The following is a 13,917-nucleotide window of genomic DNA, read 5'->3' on the forward strand; positions in this document are numbered from 1 at the left end:
ATACATACGAAATATTAGACATATATTCTTTGTAATTATTTAGATATAAGCAATTTAATGTGCGTTTTAGGGACTATTAAATTTCACAATCTCGAAGCCATTCGAGATCAGTATTTCCCAGACAACCAAGGTCGATGACGTAGTTTAAGGGAAATTAGGTCAAATTTTTCAGTTTATGGCTTAGTTTATTTCCCTATTCCTTTTTACTGGAATGCCAGTTTCTGAAAACAAAGGCGACTAAAACACACCAATTTATAAAAAGTGGATGTTAGAGTTGGGGAAATTAGGTCAAATGACGCAATTTATGGCTTTGCATGTTAGATCTACTGTTTGTCGGCTTATTCTTGGTCTAGTCAAGCGAACAGCGTTTCAGCCCACGCAGTACCGCGCGCCTCAATTCGTTTTAGTCAAGTTACGCAATTTATGGCTTATGTTACTGCTTCAGGCGTATTCTAGTTCTACATCTACTGCTTTTGATCAAGAGCTAGATCTTCTTTTCTCAGATCATTAATGATGTATGAAGTAGAGCTAAATTTAAATTTAATTAGATGAAGTCTAGATCTAGTAATAGTAGTAGGCCTATTGGATATTTAGAGATTAGACCTATCTATATAGATCTATGTAGACTGATCCGATCGAGGTGCTGGGCCTAGATCTAGAAAAACAAAGTTTAAAATTATATACTCTATCTATACACTGAATAGTGATTATTAACCTATAGCCGTCCCTAAATAGGCCCGATATGGGGAAAGAACAACATTAATTACAATGTTAAGCTCATTCAATGTAGTTATTGTAGTACACGATTATATTTAGTTTGAATCTATAGAGTCACAACCTCGTACAACACTAGCAAATAGCTTTAACCTTAACCTAGACTTAAAGGTAGTCTGATTTAGATCTACTAGATCTAAATTTCTAAAAACAGGCAAAAATTAGACCTAGATCTACCAATTCTATATTATTATTAATATACGAAATATGGATTTTGTTACACTCTTACTTAAATAGTTCTATAAATCTATATGTAAAAATTGAATTTTCATTTATCTCACAAATAGAATCATTAGATAGTTAAGTTAGCAAGTTAATCTGTAACTGTAACAAAATTTTAAATTGTGTTTAGACTATAAATAGAAGAGATTATCCTACTGGAAAAGGAGTTGTTTTTTTTTTCTTTTCTCTGCGAAGTGGAAAATAAATTGTGGCATCAATATAATATTCAGTAATGCATATAGGCTACTGTTGATGTAGTTATGCAACTCATTTTATTAAATTTTAGTAACCCAATTATTGCCAGTTAATCACTGAATATATATATATATATATTATTGTTATTAAAAAATGCAGAGCTATTCATAATTTAAAGTGTTAAATAAATAAGGCTGGCAGTCGAGTCGAAAGATTAATGAGGAATGCAGTATTTTCCATGGCTACGCAGCCCTAGCTGGTGGTCAATTTAAATGTTCTTTACGACGTCTACGTCTTCCCTCGGCAGTGGATTTTCTTTTGGCCTCTAATGAGTAATATCTATTCCACCTTGCAATTTCTAATAAATAGCATCATTCGAAGAATGAGATCCAACTCTTATTTTTTAAAAATGTAACCCCTTTACAGATCAAGTCATCATTGCAATGGACATTCAAAACTGCAATAACATAGAAATGACCAAATTTCAATACGTTTCGAAACACAGAAAGTTGTGTGGTTTGCGCTCCGAACTGTCTTCTCTGTGGTCTCAGGTTCAAACATTGACCACTGCCATTAACTAACATTCTGCTGGAGTTTTGGGCTATGACATAATAATATTAAATCCTGATTCGAAGCTTTGTCTAAACTTAGCAAGTGAAAAGGAACATACTAAAATAATGTTGTGTGTATAATGAAGGACTCTATTAAAATGTGATTTTGTATTTACATTTATTGGTATTTATTATATAAAATAAAATTGTAGAATGTTTCTGTGATTTGTTTCAAAATAGAAACAGGGAATATTAACTCTTCTTGTATTTCCAAAATGATGAAAGATCCATCTAGTAAACTTGTCTGTATGCCACATGTCATATGTTTTCTGTAAAATAGATTTTTAAAAATTTAATTATTAACATTTATACTTAATTATGTATACATATATATAGAACTAGTGGTTATATATATATATATATATCTTATATGTTATACTGATTATCTGATCTAACATAAACATCTAACTCTTATTGTTCTTAATAATAATAAATTACTCTACTCTAGGTCTAGGCAATCTAATATATTTCAGACCAGGGCCGGTCTTAAGCCACTGCAACCTATGCGGTCGCAGTGGACCCTGCACTTTCATAGGCCCCACGCTAATTCTAGGTGTAATTGTTAAATTGCAATATATATATATATATACACCGGTATAAATAAAACCTGGAAATCTCATGAAAGCTCATAAAAATCTCCTGCAAAATAGACAAAATTGTCATTTGTGGGTGTCATTCGTTCCGGAAAACGCTAATCCTACGCGCGATAAAAGGCATTGTCAGCTTTTATGTAATAAAATGTAATAATCAGGCAAATTTTCACTTTAATCGGAAGTTTCCATACTTTATTTACTTTAAAAGTGACTGGCTTATTAATATGCCATAGGTTGCAAAGTTCGTAAAGTAAAGTTAATTTGATCGTAATCTTGTACTTAGTAAAGATTGAATAAAATTCAAAGTCGAATTTTTTTAAAATACAAAAGCTTAATTTCCATTTATTTTCCTTATTCCCACCCAGACTAGGCCCTGCGCAATCAGTTTCACATAAGGCCCCGCAATCGTTAGGACCGACCCTGTTTAAGTTTAAGACTTAAAGACATGTCACATATTTAATATTACCAATATAAATGATGACTTATTATTTTTTAGATCTAAAGTCTAGCCTTATTAATAAGTATAGTAAGGGCTAGTAGAGGGCTATATTAGAATTAGATCTTTTTTATAAATATATTCTATAGATTTAGCTTAGGCTTTAGGTTTAGTCCTTGACTAATATAATATAATATTTATTTATATCTATGAATAATCTTTATGCTAGGACACTACTCATTAGGTCTTACTACTCTTACAATTAGATCTAGTTACTAGTACTATTACAGAGATATACAAATTCAAGCATTAAAAAATGTTGGCGACTGGGCTTAGACTTAACATAGATAGAGGCTAGTCTAGATTACTCTAGATCTACTTAAATCTACTAGTTTATAAACTATTACTCTAGTGTCTCTAGTATAAGTTTTAAACTCTATTAGTATTACTACAAGTCAAAGTCAAGTATTATTATTATATAAACTAGATCTAGTGAGTGACTAGTAAAAGTGTTAGAAGGCCTAGCTAGAATTAGATCTAGAAATAGATAGATCTATCCATTTAGTTTTGTTATAATAAAAATTATAATAGACTTATACTTTTAGTATACTAGTATAGTTTATTATTATAATTTATAGTAGATCTAGAATCTACTACTATCTAGATCTAGTCATAAGTGACTGTCTACCCCCTAGTCTAAGTCAAGTCTAAGCCTAAGTCCTATCTAACATCTATTAATCTATCTATAACTATAATAATTATATTAATTAAATAGTCTGCTCTATAATATATTTAGAAAAAGTAGAAGACTATCTTCAGGGCATTTTGGTGCATTCCATGATAAGTATCATTTAAAATTGTTTGACAGCTAGATTTAGATAAGTATATCATCTGAATCGCTATCAATAACGTATCCAGCCATGTCTATTTTTATTTACATTTTCTCAGTCCATTACAAGACGTCACTTCCGGTTTCGGCCATTGAAGCTGATTTTCAAATCTCGTTATTTTTTCCACTTTCAAATTACTTTTTCTAATATAAATACGCTTTTCTAAAATCTCAAAATTTTAGGAACTAACTTTGATGCTATCTACTGTCTGAATCAATCGCTATCTCAATTTCGAAAAAAACCTCTTCAGTTGGTCTTTAACCTGGGGTCAAAATTAATTTTCTGCTGTGAAAGGAAGGAAAACCCGTATATTGGAAATGTAGAGAAATGGACCATGCGCAGTAGGCCTACCGTTACAGTAGTGTAGCAGAAAATGTCAAAATAAAGTACATTTTAACTAATTTCGACGAGCTATTCCGCAAACATGCCTGTTCCGCATGACTCTACTAGGCTATATATCTAAATTTATATAGATCTAGATTCGAAGAATCAAGATCTAAATAATTGTAAATCTTACTTCCTAAAATTTGTATGTAGATCTAGACATTAAAGATCTATGCATCTAATATATTTATTTATCTATTATGCACCTCACCTATCCCTTAGGCCTAGTCTGTTGGATCGTTGGGGCACCACACAAGATTTGTCGACCGTCCTTCTCCATTCCTCTACTTTTGCCTTGGATAGAATTAACCTCTTTCAATGGCAGGCCCGTCCATTCTTTTATGTCTTCCCATCTCCTTTTTACTGGTAATGTTCGCTGAAGCAAGGTCTTTGCAAGCCCGGAAAACCTTGTAATATGGCCACCGAGTTTTAGTTTGCTTTTTTTATTATTATTATTTTACCATATCTTGCAGAAGAGCGGGTAGAGTAGCTTCACGCTGGTCTCAATGTCTGCCTTTAGTGCTTCTATCTGGATGCTTTCAACTCATGCAGATTTGCCGTTATTCAAATTGCTTGATTGAGTCCAGATATCTTCCTTAGTTGGTGCACTGCACTTGATAGACAAGTCTCTTGCAGCTGGCGTAATCTCTGGTGGGTTTGCAGGATGAGGTATGTTCAGTTGCTCTTGGAAATGCTTGATGCATATCTTTTTTTTCTGCCCATCATTGTCTGCTATCGATTCTTATTTCTTGTCCTTTATTGATCTCTCTGGCTGCACAAAGTTTCTTGATATCTTCTTGATGACAGATAGTGATTATATTATATTATATTATATTATATTATATTATATTATATTATACAGACGTTACTTTAAAAAAGAATAAGATGTTTCTGTTGCCGTTGCTTCTATATATATAGTTCAACTTGTCTGTTTTGATTATTCGCTTGATGTTTCTATCTGCATCTGTGTATTATTGTTTGTGCTTTAGCTGCTCTTGTTATCACATCTGCTTTCTTCTCTCTTCTTTCCTCGATCTTCTGTAGCGCTTCTGCAAAAATCCATTCCTTGTGTGTGCATAAGGAATAATAAATGTGCCCTTATCTTTGTGTCTTTCTGGGTATTTTGGGACCCAGTATTTCTTGGCATGCTGAGGTAACTGTTTCTGTCACGTATGATCTAGTGCCCCTTTTTTTTTCCAGCAGCTCGTATAGGACCTTGAACTTGTTGGATCGAGAATAATTGAATTCTTCCTGTTTCAAACAATCTTTGATCACACATGTTTTGTAACACTGGTGTTGGTTGTCCATTTCTTCTTTTACTTCAGTTTCAGTCTTGCGACTAGAAGATGATGGTGGGAAGCCTCATCTTCTCCTAGTTTGACGCGTACATCCTGAAGAGAGTGACGTAACTTCTTCACGATACATACGTGTTAAATTTGGTTTTCTGGTGACAGGTCTGGTGATATCCAATCCCGGGCTTGCTGCCCTGCCTCATAGTGGCGCCCGGGTGGAAACGAGCGTGAGAGGGGACGACTAGGCCAAAGGGTAATGAAACAAGTCTCCCGCGGGAGTGCCTAAAGGGGTGCGAGAGCATCTCCATTGCACTGTGCGTGGATGTAAAACTCCCTCAGCGATCTGTCAACATCCAGGCGCCGTCCCTCAAGGGACCGTTACATAAACGGTGTGTCCCGCACGGTTAGCCTGGTACAGTATACGAATACGACGGGGGTCCTAGTGGTGCGGCCTTAGGCCGCGTCTCTAGTCGGCGCCTTCGACATAGAAAGCCTTAGCTCTGACCAGGTCGCGGCCTACGTCATCACTGGTCAGAGGCCAAGGTTATGCGTCACTGATTGATGCGTGTGTACGTAACCACTCAGTCCACTGTGTTGCTGTGTAGTTTACATAGACAGAAAGATTTCTTTTGAAACAAATAGAATCTTCATCTAAATATGATTTAGACTTTTCAAATTATTCATCATGGATTAAAACTCTAGATCTACAATGGTGAACAAATGTCTCGTTTTGTAAAGGATCTAGATCTAGCACTACTAGATCTAGTAACTAGCAGATATGCTTTCCGATTACCAAAAGATGATGAATGGTGGCTTAGAAAGAAAAAATGGCCAGCGGTAATACCTTTGGCTTAGTAGAAGGATTAGATCTACGTACCATTAAAGGAGTACTCTAAAGTAAGTAAATATTTCTAGATCCAGCATATTAACATTATACATAATTAATTGACTTTTATGCTTTTGATGATTAACATGATAATCATTATATAAAGTCAAAGTGGGTAGATCTAGAAATCTAGGCCTAGCCTAGGCATTGAATACTTGATCTAGGCTAGGACTATGTAGATCTAATTGTAAATCTATTCATTTAATAACAATTCTGTCAATAATTATAGAGTCTAGATCTAGTTTATATAGCATAGTATAGTCCGTATATTATATAGAAGTACAAATAGACAGGTAGTAACTTATAGATTTATAATAGATAGAGATACATATATATATATATATTATATAGATATATATATTATATATATATAACCAGTAGAAGTACAGATCAATAATCTATTGTAGTCTATTACTAGTATTCTATAGTTACATAGACTCATTCTATTAGACTGTTAGACAGTTACTATTAGATCTGTCATATTTTATACCTCGGTATATACCAAATTATTCTAGTAAATGTTAGATGTTATATATAGGCCTAATATATACATTTTATATTTTATACAGTTTGCATTTCATTTCAAAAAAATTAATTGTAAACTTTCAGATCTGCCATTAACATTTTCAAGACGAAGTATCATGGACAGTATTGAAGGAACACGTACTATAAAGGAATACTCTAAAGTAAGTAATAATTATTACTAGCATCTAGCATATAATATTAGTATTATAAATAATTTTAATTTTTTATGCTTTTGATGATCAACAAGACTATAAAAAGAGGCTATTGCTAGGAAGTAAATACTACTTTAGGCTAGAACTATGAAAATCTATTAATTTAATAACGATTCTATCAATAGATATTCTAGTAAATGTTTGATATTATTATATTATATACATACAGTATTTATTTACAGTTTGCATTTCATCTAAAAAATATTAATAGTAAACTTTATTTAACTTTCAGATTTGCCGTTAACATTTTGAAGACGATGAAGTATTGTGGACTAGCTACTACACATGAAAGAGTAGAGAGTGCATTAAAAAAAGTGTTAAGTCTCAGGAAGTCGCAGGATGGCTGCCTGGTCTTGTGATTTGCGCGCTGGACTGTCGTTTGGATTTATCAATGTCTCTGGTTCAAACCCTGCCCGCTCCCATCCCCTGTCGTCAACTCTGAAGGAACATCCGAAACATGTCAAACATATAAGGATATAATAGTAAAAAAAACATATCAGTGATTTCAGTGAATTTCAAGATAGTGTAAGAAATATAAATGTGTCTTCGTTTTGGATGTTCTTTGTCAAGAGGAGTGTATGATTTATGTACATTGTAAAGGTTCTGGTCCTGTTAAGGTAGTATATATATATTCTATTGTTCTTGGTACATCTCTTTGATGTTTTTTTTTTAACAAACAGAAGTATTTGGTAAAGGTGATAAGCTACTTCTTAAAACTGTATCCTACATTTATGAAATTACTAATTTGTTAGAACTCATAGAACAATATTCTACAAAAAATTTTACAACAATACTAACAGTTTTTAAATGCTATTAAAGAAAACACTAAGTACACAAATACAAAAAAGGACAATGAAATAAATATATTAAATTGACTTAAACCAAACAGGACTAAATAAGAAGACCATGTCACTTTTTATGGACTATCTAAATTAAGTATTGTCTACCCACATCCTGCAGATTCCTGCTTAAATATAAGTTATTGACCATGTACACTACATATATTTAAAGGTTTAAGATACAGTGGGATAAATCAAAAAGATGAAAATATTTCTTATTTTATCTTTCCTAATTTTAATGATTCATCAAAACATCATAAAGGTTCTCTGTAAGTCTAACTGTTAGATGTTATATTATGGGTAATTATCTTGTTTTTTGAAGTAACTTGTGTAATCTATAAGATAAGATATGTTGCTGGTTATTGTGTTCATGTGGTTCTAAAGAAATTTAATGACTGCATGACTGGGGATGGGAGCGGCCAGGGTTTGAACTTGGGACCATCAATAAATCTAAGCGACAATTCGGAGCGCAAGCCGCTCCACCAGGCAGCCATCCATATATATATAATATATAATTTAAATAACATTAACATTATATGAGCAAACCACTTGAACAGGCAGCCATCCATATATTTAAATCACATTAACATTATATGTAATCATTGTATTTTTAAAATGTGTATTGTAAATTATTGAAATTTTTTTTTCCATATGTTCATTAAGCAATTGCAATAAAAACTTAACTCATTAAAGTGGTATCCTTTGTCTGCAAATAAAATTGCTATATAACACCACACATTTGTTTTCATGTTGTGTTATTTCTGTTTTGATGCTTGTTATCGTTAGTGTGTACATTAAGTTGTAAAGCAACTGATCAATTTTATATTCTAATAACATATGTAGGGTAATACTGTTTATAGAAAAGTCATAACATACATGACTACATGTTAATGAGTTACAGACTATATCACTTAGCCTAAGCACTAATGCAAACATTCAGCCAGGTGTGCTACAGTTCAGTTTACAACACACACAAAGCAGTCTTCAATCACTTATTGTGTATATTAAGTAACTACATAAAGTCTAGACCTAGTAATTAGTCTACTTTAATAATACGTCTGTTTATAGTTATGAGGATCTAAGTCTGATCTAGTACTTAATCTACTTTAATACGTCTGTTTATAGTTATGAGGATCTAATTCTAGACCTAGTAATTTGTCTACTTTAATAATACGTCTGTTTATAGTTATGAGAATCTAAGTCTAGACATAGTAATTTGTCTAGTTTAATAATACGTCTGTTTATAGTTATGAGAATCTAAGTCTAGATCTAGTAATTTGTCTACTTTAATAATACGTCTGTTTATAGTTATGAGAATCTAAGTCTAGACATAGTAATTTGTCTAGTTTAATAATACGTCTGTTTATAGTTATGAGAATCTAAGTCTAGACCTAGTAATTTGTCTACTTTAATAATACGTCTGTTTATAGTTATGAGGACAATAACTACATGTTGGTTGTGTTAAATTTTAAAGCATTTGCCTAAGCGCTAATGCTAACACAATCACTTAGTCTGTATATTAAGTAAATACATAAAGTCTAGATCCAGTGATTAGTCTAGTTTAATAATACGTCTGTGTATAGTCATCAGGACAACTACACGTTGGCTGTGCTACAGTTTACAACACTTCGCCTAAGCGCTAACACACAGCCAGGCTCTGGTTACGATCAGAAACAATGGTCGCTGACCTACTACGTCACAAACCAGCCTTACGGCCTGGGGTCACGGAGGTCACGCTCTAGTCCGCGGGTCGGGAGTGCCCGTATCCATTGGAAGTGAACGCAAAACAAACCCGAGTCTCACCCCCTGTCGAACATGATAGCGGGAAGGAGGAACTCGCTGTCCAATTCAGACTGGTGAAAGGGAACTTTTGTTCGCTTTTGCTGGCCTTAGTGTTCCAAGTGTGACGCACAACACTACTAGACAATTTCAGATGGTAGGCCTAATATCCAATTGCATTTTGTGTCCTATTGTGTGGAAAGACAGTTCCTCCAATAATTATGTTGCTTGTTGGCGAATCTTTCTCCATTGTCTACTCGTATAGGCCTACTTTGTTGTTATTGCCGACATAGGCGCTGAGGTCGCCCCAAAAAAATGACGATGTTCTTAATTAGTCTGTCTTGTAATGTAGTAGGCAGTCTGTTGTAGAAGTTGTCTTTCTCATCTTCACTGTCGTTCTTTGGAGCGTACTTTGTATGGAAGGAGCCTGTTATTATCTATGGGCGTGCGCCACCCACCCGATAAGCTCTATCATGCTTGCTTGGACAGCGTTATGGCTACTTCCTGGGCGTGCGTAGCATCCTCTTGCTTGTGTCCTGAAAACAGCAGCCTAGTAGCTCGCTGGAATTCAGTCGCTTCTTAGTGGAACCAGTCCATTTTGATGCGCTAATTCCTTAGATGGCGACGTTGAACTTGGTTACCTCAGCTACCACTAGTTTTGTCTTTCTAGTTTCGTGCATGGTCAGGGCGTTCCATGTAGGCCCCTACTAATGGTGGTGATGGTCCTGGTGGAGACGATGGTCTTCGACGTGTCGAATCGGCTTGCAGATGACTTTCATCGGCCGATGAAGGAAGGGCTTACATCTTCTCCCAGATCCACGATTTCTGTTGCTTTGCTGTTTTTGTAGCTGGTGATTTTTTTTAGCAGTGCTATACCCAGCCCTCCCCGACGAAGTTCCACTAAGATTAATTTGATTTAAACAGTGTTTAGGGAATCCTATTTACTTTTTAAAAATATGTACCAAATAGCTCCAACTGTGTAAATGCGTTTGTGTGTGTGTATTCGATTCCCAACATTTAAAACTTCGTTGATTGGAGTCCTCAAATTATTTCAATGTCAAGAAACTGAATATCAGCTTATCGGCTCTTGATGGCAAGATGTCTAGGATGATTCTCGCCGTGGCTAGCCAACAAGTAATAATGATTGAAACTAATACAAAAAGGTGACGATGAAGTCAATAGCACAACAATGACTAAAGTGACAAATTAGGATCTCCAAACACAAAAGTGTCATTAAAATATGTGTTTCATTATTGATATAGGCCTATTAACCACCAAAATTGGATATAATTGAAATAATAATGTGATTAATTTGGTTGGTTAATTAAGTAAATAAAACAATGTAATGAATACAAACACATAAGAAATGAATAATAGAAATGAATAATGGTACGAAAAATTCGGAGTTATCTAATCATGAAAGGCTAAAACAACATAGTTACATATAAATTGATGCTGGGAACAAATTGCAAGCCACACTGGACAGTTTCTCTCTCTCTCTCTCTCTTGTCTTAGCACGGATCCTGGAGCCCACGTCACAGTCCGTATAGTCTTGATGTTATATGTACTTGTATAAATCTATCGTCTCTGACTGTTTTCTATGTATAAGTTGACAGACACTTACAAATAGCCGCGTACTTAATCAACGAATCAACTTATAACTTCCTACGTGCATTAAAGAAAAGATTAATAGTTTCGTCTTACCACGTGTCCTTAAGAAAAGCACTGATACTGTTCCTGTATCTAACAACCACAACACAAGTCGTATATCACAATACTACATCGACTCCTACAACATCGGTCTGGTCCAGCACCTAGCCGTGTTTGAGTCGTCTCCCCCTTATCTCAAACTGTTTCTGACTTTAAAGTCCTTAAGCTATGTCTAATTTATTCTCTAATTATTGTCTTGTCATCCGGACTCCGCTAGTACCACATTTTCCCTACTAAATCTAAAGATCCGCGATGTGTCCTGCCGGTATCACTGACCTTGGTATTTCGAGCCCTAGTGTTCGCAAGTTTATTGTTCCTCTCGAGTTTCCGTAGTGTTGGTGTCAACTAATGTGTATGTCTGGATGTCTATACATCCCTGTCATAGTCTGCTCTAGGTCCAGCACGTGAGAGATCGTACTATATTATTTGGATCAACAACAAAACCCAAACAAAATAATCACACAGCTGTGACATATATATATATATATATATTCATTTCATATGGCTGTGGAGCCCTATTTTGGAAAGACACTCCCGTCCACATATATTGCATGTCAAGGTGGCTTTAGCTTTGGTTGTATAGGAGCTGGCCATTTTCCGTGTGGCACGAATTTCTTCAAGAATCGAGACCCATGTTTTCTCGCTGTCTATAGCTTTCTTGGTCACCGTCTCTCTCCAACTAGTGCGGTCTAAGGCTATGTCTATCCACCAATGGTCAGCATCAATGTCTACTGATTTTAAATCCCTTTTTTTATCACCTCAACGTAACGGAGTTGGAGGCGACCAGTTTTTCTTGAGCAAGACGCAAGTTGCCCGTACAGAATAATTTTCGGGATGCGCTTGTCCTCCATCCGCTGAACATGTCCGAGCCAGCGCAGGCGGCGTTGCCTGAGAAAGATGCTGGGAAGGCCTGTTCTCGTGAGGATCTCAGTATTACACACTCTTTCTTTCCATGTTATTTTTAAGATCCTTCGAAGGCAGCGCAAGTGGAATGAGTTTAGTTTTCTCTCTTGTTTTGTGTACGTAGTCCACGTCTCACTGCCGTATTGTAACGTGCTAAGGACGCATGCCTCGTAGACCATTTTGGTCGCTGTGGTAAGCTTCTGGTTTTCCCAAACTCTTGGTCGGAGTCTAGCGAAGGTTGATGCGGCCTTCCCTATGCGTTTTTTCATCTCCTCTTCTAGTGACAGGTCGCCTTGGATTGTTGATCCAATGTAGCAGAATTCGTTTACGGCATCTAGCTTGTTATCGTCAATGAGGATGGATGGTCGTGCTGTAGCAGGTGGTCCCATAACATTCGTTTTCTTTGTGCTAATGGTTAGGCCATACTTTTCAAGCCTTAGAGAAGCAGGACATTAGTGACTGAAGCTCCTCTTGTGAGTGTGCCACTACCGCTGCGTCGTCCGCGAAGAGCATATCTCTTATGACGGTTTGTCTGGGTTTAGTTTTGGCCCTCAGTCTAGCAATATTTAGAAGTTTGCCATCGAATCTGGAATGAAGATATATGCCTACGATGGATTTGTCAAACGTGCGGTGGATTAGCATTGAAAAGAGTATTCCACAGAGGGTTGGGGCCAGGATACATCCTTGTTTGACTCCGTTGTTTATACTGAAACTTTCGGAGCAGGCGCCGTTGAACTGTACTGTAACCATCATATTTTGGTTGAAAGAGACAATAATATTTAGCAGCTTGGGTGGACAGCCTATTAACTGTAAGATTTTAAAGAGGCCTTCTCTGCTGACTAGATCAAAGGACTTTGTCAGGTCGATGATGCGATGTACAAAGGCATTGTTTGCTCTCTGAAGTTGACGGAGGGAGAAAATCATGTCAATTGTGGATCTCCCTGAGCGATAGCCGCACTGTGATTTTGGATAGACTCGATCATCAATTTTTTGTTGCCTGGGAAGTATCACTCGAGCAAAGATTTTGCCTACAATGCTTAGGAGAGAGATTCCCCTGTAGTTGTTGCAGTCGCTTCTGTTACCTTTGTTCTTGTACAGGGTGATGATCCTTGCATCCCGCAGATCCTGTGGCACAGCATCTTATTGCCAGCTTTTGCAGAGCAGTTCATGTAAAGGTTGGCGTAGTGTAGTTTTGCATTGTTTCAGAAGATCTGGGGGGATACCGTCACATCCAGGCGCTTTGCCGGCAGCCATGCTGTCCATGGCTTTGTTGAGTTCTAATAGGGTGGGTACTTCGTCTAGTTCATTCATTATGGGTAATTGGTTGATAGCGTTAAGGGCTGAGGCAGAGACTGAGCTTGTTGTGGCCTAGAGTTCGGAGTAATGTTTGACCCATCTGTACATTTGTTCACTCTTGTGTGTGATAGTTTCCCCAGTGGTTGATTTGAGAGGTGCTGACTTGTTTTAGACAGGTCCGAGAGCCTTTTTGATTCCTTCATACATTCCTCTTAAATTGCCAGTTTGAGCAGCGAGCCGAATATTCTCTCTGAGCTCTATACAGTATTCATTGGCACAGATCCGTGCTGTCCTCTGCACAGTGGCCCTAGCTTCTTTCAGAGTTAACAGATTGCATTGGGTGGGTTTCGCCTTGTAGGCTATGTAGCGG

The 13,917-nt window shown here is 36.1% G+C and overlaps 2 long non-coding RNA genes across 2 annotated transcripts; one reads left to right on the plus strand and one right to left on the minus strand.

Moving 5' to 3' along the window:
• Positions 1–1,901: 1,901 nt before the first annotated feature.
• On the minus strand, positions 1,902–3,981 carry LOC129924238 (uncharacterized). Its single transcript, XR_008776234.1, has 2 exons — positions 3,770–3,981; positions 1,902–2,071 (listed from the first exon to the last, which is right to left on the minus strand). It is a non-coding gene; the product is annotated as an uncharacterized LOC129924238 (long non-coding RNA).
• A 1,872-nt stretch (positions 3,982–5,853) lies between these two features.
• LOC129924239 (uncharacterized) lies at positions 5,854–8,595 on the plus strand. The gene is made up of 3 exons (XR_008776235.1): positions 5,854–6,294; positions 6,893–6,969; positions 7,253–8,595. It is a non-coding gene; the product is annotated as an uncharacterized LOC129924239 (long non-coding RNA).
• Positions 8,596–13,917: the final 5,322 nt, after the last annotated feature.

This window comes from Biomphalaria glabrata, chromosome 1 (genome assembly GCF_947242115.1).
Source record: "Biomphalaria glabrata chromosome 1, xgBioGlab47.1, whole genome shotgun sequence".
NCBI classification, from domain to species: Eukaryota; Metazoa; Mollusca; class Gastropoda; family Planorbidae; genus Biomphalaria; species Biomphalaria glabrata.